Genomic DNA, 8,847 nt, shown 5'->3' with positions numbered 1-8,847 from the left:
AAGGAGATAATGAAGACAAATAGTATGGCTTTATTTTTAAAAGGGGTGGATAATTTCATGGCAGCTTACAACATTGGTAACTGGGCAAGCTAAGATAATAAGGCTAATCAAATCTCATGCTTCACAGCACTTGTTCCCTGCGGGGTCAGGAAAAATCTTTCCACTGTATACAACACTATACAATTAGCAAGGTTATTATTGGGGAGCAGAGGTACAACCTTCCAAAGCAGCAAGCTTTTGCCATTATCAGAGAAGAGCAGCTATACTTGGTCCAACAAAAAAAGGACCATTATTTTCTTGTGCCACTTCTGCTCCTCTACACTGTCAAAGTTTTAGAATTTCAATTCTTGGTTTGGTTTTTTTTTTTTAATCCCCTGAACATGATTGCCTAAGTGCATTACTATCTGAAATCTGTCAAAAACTCTTCCACCTGTGACTGGTAGCCTGATTCAAAATAGCTGTCACTGACTGGACAGGGGAATTGCACTGATTAAGCTGTTGCAGCTAGCAAGTGCACATTTCCCCTCTTGTTAGGTCAGTAATGTTACAGAATTTGCATCTTTGCAGCAGTGTAGGCAGAAAGACATAGTCCCAAATGATGATGAGCTCTTAGCTAGGAGCTGAAATGACATGTTTTTAGAATATTTAGTTTGGGAAGCACCGTTCATTTTCTTTAATTGCCTGAACATATTGTTGTAGGTGTTCTGTGTGTATACTTGTATTTTATTTTCTATCACTGTGTTCATCAGAGAAATTATATTAGATGCAATTGAAAATATTTAGCTATTTTTTCTGCAAAATTTATGTTATTTATGTGAATGTGATACTCTTTACAAGTTGGAGGGGTTTTTTCCTTACGAAGTGGAGGAAGCATGACAGCAGAACAACATTCTTTAAAAATCCACATTATGAAAACAAGCCTTTTTATGATCTATACCTCAAACACAAAGAGCAGACACTTCTTTGACTATCTCAAAAACAGTTATTTTAAAACTGCTAATTATTTTCAGGTGACCTATACTTTTCCTCTGTGCACAACCTATGTGCATTTTCAACTCTCAGCCCACACACTGCAGAGCAGGGAAAAAATCCACCAAACACAACCACATCCCCATCTTGAAATTTGAGCTAAATGACAAGAAAATCTAAAAACGTAAGAAGAGCTTACATAAAGACCATTTCAAGACTTCTTCACAGGTGCAAAAGTTCTTATCTTTCTTATATAAAGAATATCCAACCCCTTTCTTTCACTAGACTGCGTGGCCATGAGCTGTAGAAGGTTCAGCTAAATGAAACTGAATCAAAAATAATTTTTTGTTTACTCCTTGGATCTCAGTAACAAGTTCAGTAAAGGATCTACTGTCTACAGTATGCTCCTGAATACAGTTAAGCAAAAAAAAATCCATAGAACTGAAACATGAAAATGTTCTGTTACTGAATAGGTGGGGTGATTTAGGGACAACAGACCCAGCTGTTTTAGGTGCTCAATGCCTTTTTTCCTTCATTCTTCACTAGCAAGGTCTCCCAAGCTTCTGTGCAAGGAGAAAGAGAAGTACCAGCAGTAGATGAAAATCATGACAGGAATTACTTGCAAGAACTCAGCTCATGCAACCCAGATGGTTTGAACCTGAAAGAGCTGAGTGGGCTGGCTGGTGTCTTTACAAGGCAGCTCTCTGCAATGTTTGTAAAGTAATAGAGATCAAAGAAGGTTCTTGACAACAGAAGAAAGACTAATTTGAACCCATCTTCACAAAAGACCAACAGGATGGTTTAGAAAACTACAGGAGGGTCAGACATTTATGTTCCTGCGGAAGTCCTGGAGCAAGTCCTCTTGAAACACATTTCTAAATATGAAGGTGCCTGGAAACAGTCAACATGGATTTACAAAGAGTAAATTATGTCTAACCAGCCTGAAAATATTTCTATGGTAAAATGGCTGGATTTGTGGATGTCAAGACTTAAGCAAGGTAGAAATAAACCTTAGTAGACTACAGCAAATTTTCTGACACTGACTCTGACAATGTCCTTTTACCCACGTTCACAGGTTTGAGGCTGGATGAGCAGACAACCCGATGGGTTGGATGATCAGGCCAAGAGGGCAATGGTTAGTGGACCATGAGGACAGTAGCAAGAGCAACAAGTTGAACACCACAAGGGTCTGTCCTGGAACGTGTCCGTTTCACATCATTAACAATGACCTGGAGGAGATGACAGGGTGATGGTTGCTCAGTGGATTTACATATGAGAGCAGGCTGGGATACAGTTAAAATGCCAGTGGGAAGGAATGTTAAAATGCTGGTGTCCTCCAGGAAGACCTTTGCATGCTGAAGGAATGCGCCAACACAAACCTCAGGAAATTCAGCAAGGACAAATGTTGAGCCCTGCATCAGAGGTAAACCAACTCCTTGCACTGATTCAGGCTGGGGGGAAATGTGTCTCTGTGGCCGGGCAGCAGCTGTTCTGAAAAGACTCAGGAGGTGTTGGTAGACAGCAAGCTGAACATGAGCCAAGGGTGTCCTCTGGCAGAAAAAAGATCAACAGCAACCAAGGCTTTATTAATATAGGAGGAAAGTCAGTATGTTATGGCCCCATTACTTGGTGCTTGTTAGACCACATTTATACTGCCTCCGGTTTTGGGACCCCCACAACAGGAAAGACATTGAATAAGGTGAACCAAGTTCAGCAGAGGGCCACCAAGGTGGTTGAAGGCTGGAGCACTTAGCCAGTGAGGAGAAGCTGAGGGAACTGGGCTTGTTCACTCTGGAGAAGGAATGGCTTTGAGGGGGGCATAACACTAGTCTGGCAGTGCCTACAGGGAGGTTACCGGGGAGATGGAACCAGGCTCTTCAGTGATGCATGACTGAAGGAAAAGAAAAAATAGATATAGATGAAACCAAGAGAAATTCAGTCTGTAGATAAAGAAAGACTGTTTCATAATCATGAAGCACTAGAAATGTTTGCCAAAATAAGCCATACATTCTCCATCCTTGGAAGTTTTTAAGACTGAGCTGGATAAAGCCTGGAGCAACATGGTGTGCTCTCACAGCTGAGCTTTCTTGGACCATAAGGTTGAACCAGAGACCCCCTGGGGTACCTTTCCTATCTGAATTACTCAGTTATACAGTGGTTCAATAAGATCACAGCAACTGTACCTACAGGGAATAATGTTCTGGTACATATGGTTTATTCAATTCAGTGATAAATTTTAAATTATACTGGGAGCATGGACCAGAATCCAAGCCACAACTGCCCAGCTGTGCAGTGACAAGTGGGCTGTAGTTCCACACTCCCCATTGTTTGCTCACCTCCTGGCCGCAGCAGCTGTGCATTTTGGTTGCTCTGCTTTAGGAAGAAAGCTTGCATATTTGAAATCTTTTTTGGCCACCAGAAAATGTCTTTGTTTTTTCCCTTTCCATAGCCTCCTTCCCAGAAAAGGGGGCCCCCAACTTGAAAGAGAAGAATGGCAAGGTTGTGAAAATAATGCTTATGCAATGTTTTGACAAGATACACATATCTGAAAATAATTTCTTGAAAGAAAATGAAGGAATTCTCCTATTTCACTATCTTGTCTTCAGTCCAGACACAAAAAGATGAAATTTCAGAAAAATAGAATACAGACATTCTCATTTTCCCAAAGGTTTCCTTTACATTGTTAAAATGATGTCGTTTACACACACTTAAGAACTCTTTTACACTGTGTGATGGCTGTAAAGGGACTGTAGTTTAAAGAAAAATAAAGTCCCAAGAAATCTTTGTCACATTCAATAAAATCAGAGTACCAATGGAGAGAATTTTAATTAAAAACTTCAAATAAACTCCAGGGAATCAAATCATTTGTGAACCTAAGCATATCAAAAAAGCCTCGGCTCAGCAGCCTACATGAGTAGGCTCAGCTCATTTCCTAACAGTGTTCTCCTTACAGAAAGTGTTGCCAGAGAGACTCTATATCCTCATGCTTCAAAGCCAAATTAATAGTCAGCTGAGGGCAGGAAGAACCATCCCTTACAACAGAGAAATGAACTTTAAATTAGAGGCTTCTACTGCGAGGTCCTCTTCCCTAAATTGTTGTTATAGCTCTGGTTACAAAAGATAGCTCCTTCCCCAAACTCTTTGGCTGCAAATCTTCTCAAGACAAAATACATTGCCATTCATGTCTCCAGCTCAATGGGATGCCAGCAAAAAATTGTATCTCCAGTGAAAATCTAGTAGAAGATAAATAGTGTCAGTAGGAAGCACTGCTGCCTGTTCTACTGCTATCTCCCATAGTAAATTCATTTAAAGGAACACACAGGTCAGTCTGGCAAAGATGACAGAAGCATCAGAAGACACTTCACTGTCTGAGTGAGGAAATAAGGACCAAGCACTGAAGAACAAAATATGAGGTGGTTTAAAAGGGTACATGGATTGAAAAAGGAGAACAAAAAGAAAATAACTGCTGATTAGGTATTTTACTTTTTAGAAAGGACTCATTTTGCTTACAACTATATTTATGGATCAAATTCTTATGACAAATATGATACCATGGGAAGAATAGTTCAGGAATTATTCTGCCAGTATTGATCTTACATAACTTCCATTTCCTCTTTAATTTTCAAATGCTTGTAAGACTATAATATGTAATTTTAAGAATTGAGCCCATTCTAAAAAGTCCTAAAAGTATTTGAAAGAAATCTAATTATGGCCACTACAGAAAACAAGGCTTTAAAAAATAATAATTGACTGTAGGCACATGTAACACAATATCTCCGTTTAAAGACTAATTGCTTATAATGTCTGGTCTAAACAGACCCCAAATCTGTACTTTTTGTTCCTGCAGTTAGTTTCTTTCACAAAATTGCTTATCATTTGAAAAAAGTTGGCTTGTAGGACTAATGGTATCCCTTTGTTCTGAGTTTTATTTCCAGTCAAAACACCATTTTTGCTGTGGAGTGCATTTTGGAAAGTCAAGAGAAAATATGGCATCCTGAACCTCTTTGTGCAATTTCTTTTGGTGAATGGGGATGGTTTCAATATAGATGTATGGAGTTGTACAATACAAATCTGTCTGTAGGAGCTACAGACCAAGCTCTCATTTCCTCTGCCTCAGACAAATTTCTGGCAGAGAAGGCAACTGAGAGCAAGCTGACTAATTTGGGGAAGCACTTGCCAGAGGGGAGGTACAGACTAGTTACTTTATGATTCTCACAGGACAAAGGCTGTTGGCAGGGCTGAATTTCTGTTCATTGGCTAAACTCTCTCATGCAAGATATTAGTTTTGCACATTACCTAGGAAATATAGCAGAATTTCCATCATCATCAGTCTTTGAGAACCTTCAGACTCTCATAGGTGTGGTTCATCTTGCCTTGAGAACAGGGACAGGGACTGTTTCACTGACTTTTAAGGTCCTTTGCATTCCTAGTTTTTTATCATTTATAGAGAATCATTTATAAACCAAATGGAAATTGTATTTATGCTGTGTTTTACATTGCACTGTATTGTTAAAATATTTTCTATGATCTTCTATGCAAAGTAAATATATATTTTACAGAAGCTGTAATATATTCAAGTACTATCCTTTATACAGTATTTATCAACTGTATACCCTTTTCCTTATTGTTTTTCAGACTCATCTATTTACATTTAAGATCCCTAAAGGAAGGATTATCTCCATTCTGTGGCTGAACAGTGTCTAATCCGTTAAAATTTCACTTCTTGTTGGCTTCTAGGCACTTTTATGAATAAAACTATCAAAATTAATAAATGATGATTTCTAGTTTTTAGCAATGTTACATACAGGGTCCTCATTTTTGTTTTGACTTCAGATTTTAGCAGACCCCCTCCTAGGTGTTCTGGAACATTTTTATGCCTTTCAAAAGCTGTGTACACATCACAGGGCTTCTTCTCTACTTCTTTAATATTTTACTGAAAATCAAACGGTGTGAAGTTCAGGACTCTTTTAAGAGCCAAAGTTAGAAGCAGCAGTGCCTGGAACATACAGCTGAGTTAGTTCTATCAGATAAGGGTAAAAATGTATTTTCTCTCTGTTAAAAGACTGCCAGGGATTTTTGATAGCACTTCTTTCCTATCTGGTTTCTTCTCATTAAAGAAAAAAACCCCAAACCAAACAAAAATTAAATAAGTCTTAAATCAAAATTGGAAGTTGGCAGCAGTAGTTTCCCAGGTATAAGATTACACAAAACAAAGGTAAATAATAGTGGTAGCTACCTGCAACCTAGTAGTGTGTTGGACTTCAACCTTTTGAAGTTTAGGGACCAAATTGCTTTATAAACTGACGTACATGTTTTGAAGTGATACTATCTATTTGTCTGTTAGTCAAACACTGGAATCTGGAGGGGAGAAGGGAGAAGGGAAGAGGACATGCCATTGATATTTAACAGTGCACAGCTGTTTCAGGGAAAAAAGTTAAGACAAGAAGAAAAGAAAGTATTCAGCTCTAGGCTGACTTTTTGAAAGTGACATACCCAGGATTTGGCCAGATCACAAGGCCGTGTCATTTCTTTTAATCACAACCTGATTGTTGTTTCAGGTTTCTGAACTTATATCTTATCTAGATTCCTATCTGTGCCTGAAGAATGCAAGACAGGGCTCAAAGGCAGGGCAAGAGTGACTTATAGGAAGGCCAGGTACAACCACTCAAGAGATGCCCCCACTCTCAAATCACAAGTATCATTGCTCATGAGAGCTCGTGTTTACAGACACTGCTGCCGGTAAGGCCAGTGGCTGAGGTTGTGTGACAGCTAATATGCTCGTTCCTCAAGCTGGAAATTAATTGCATTTGATTAAATGCAAAGCAGTCAATGTCAAAATCAGGCTTACAATGCCAACCCCAAATGCAGGTATCAGCTCTTAAAAAAATTGAAATAACTTCTTAGAAGTTTAAATCTACCCAAGGTTCACATTCTTTCCCCAATGGTGAAGGCTGACCTCTGCCACTGCGAGCAAACACAGCCCTTTGCTCTGCCCTTCACAGAAACTGTCTCAGGAGTAAGACCAACCATAGAAAGAAAGGGATGTCAAATCATCAGAGGGGATATGGCATAAATTAGCCCTTCCAGGGCAAGAGAAATGTTTCTATGTTGAACCAAAAGCCAACATAGAGCTGTCAGTCCCTACTGGGAATCCATCCTGTTGCTGCAATATGCAGCTGTCTGCTCTCTTCCACTCAGAGAAGCAGAAGGGAGCATATGGTTTTGTACATTTATCTTCTGTGGCATGACCTTTTTACCTCTGCATAAGGGAAAAGGAGTGTTGAGAAAATTCCTACCTTTTTAGTGCTGTATTAATCACCAAATGCAAATTCGCAATCATCTAAACTAAACACTTGAGTTTGATTTCTGTTTAACAGAAATCTTAGCCCAGCAAATATGATTTGTGATTATCACTTACATTTCCAGTGTACTATATTAAAATGACAGCTTTAGAATATCATTGTAGAGTGCACTAGAAACCCTCTCCTTTCGTAGCAATCTATTTTTCCATAAATAGGAGTATGAACTCATTGAAATAGATTTCATTAAAATGGATGTTTATTGATAAATATTACAGAACCAAGTTATTATAGGAATGACACACAATAAGGCATGTATTACTCCACCATTCGTACAATTTTGGGCAGCTAAAGTTTCCCAAACTGGAGCTTTTTGAAGCAGCATAGGTGCATTTTAATAGGCCATTAAAACATGGCATCTTGTGTCTTTCTGCAATTTATTACAGAATGAAACAAGCTGCATTGCACTGAGAACATATTGACTGCTTTTGGCCTAAAAAATGGGTGAGAACACTGTGTTCCATACATGTTGGGAGAACCGACAAATTGTGGCATTTCTCCCTGATGACACAGAACTTCATGGAAAGTTGTGAGTCATACAGGGTAGGAATCTGTTGCCTAAATGAAGACATTTTTGACACTGCAGGCAGCCTGCATGATGTCCAGCTGTCTCTCCAGAAGGTGCCAGCATCTTCTGGATCTCCCTTCTTCTTCACCATCATTTCTACACAGATGTCTGCCATGCTTCATGTCATTTGAAGGACTTCATATGCCTACTTGTTGGCATCTGAATGACTGCCATTGCAACCTCTGCCTCCCATAATAAACCAGCTAGATGAGTACATAAATACACCAGCCATGAGCCAGGGATAGAAAGACACATGGATTGGTAAGCTCTCTCCAGACTTTCCATGGAGCTTTGCTACTGAGGTATTCTGGTTCTTCCAAGATGATAGGAGATAAGTAATGGAGCTGCTCTTGGTGCAGTTGAGTCAGCTGAGCCAGCTGATGCATTTCTCACCAAGAACTTCTGCTGCCTCAAAGATTAGCTCCTGCAAGGCTTTCTCCCTGAGCTCTTTGTCTCTTCCTCAGAAGAGGATGAACTAAGGAAAACTGCCAAGTAACACCTCACAAAGTTTCTCAAGTATCTCAAGTGTCCTCTCTGTGGATATCTAACAACCACATCAGTTTCAACCGAATAAACTGAGGTTTCTTCATCCTGCCATGGTGCAGTTAGTCTTATCAGAGCTCAGATTTACATTGCCACAACTGCTGCAGCTACTGGAAAGAAGGGAAAAGCTAGCTATTAAGCCAGAACAGATTAATTTAGGAAGGTTCTTAATGTGTCCTTTACTCTGCTGGTCTCAATACATATTTTTTTGGCTTAGTGTATAAACTTCTACACGTTTATATTTGTGTCTAGTACTTTATCAGATCTTAATGAGCATATAACAATAACTTATCCCAAACTTGTATGCCGTGATAACTTAAAAGTATGGCAAGGCTTTTGAGTTTTCTAGTGCATTAAAAAAAGATTACATTAGTGCTTCAAAAATAGAGTGAAGTAAATAAGCTCTGA

This window comes from Lichenostomus cassidix, chromosome 2 (assembly GCF_008360975.1).
Source record: "Lichenostomus cassidix isolate B80296 chromosome 2, HeHo_3.0, whole genome shotgun sequence".
Lineage (NCBI taxonomy): Eukaryota > Metazoa > Chordata > Aves > Passeriformes > Meliphagidae > Lichenostomus > Lichenostomus cassidix.
This window is presented reverse-complemented; position numbering follows the sequence as displayed.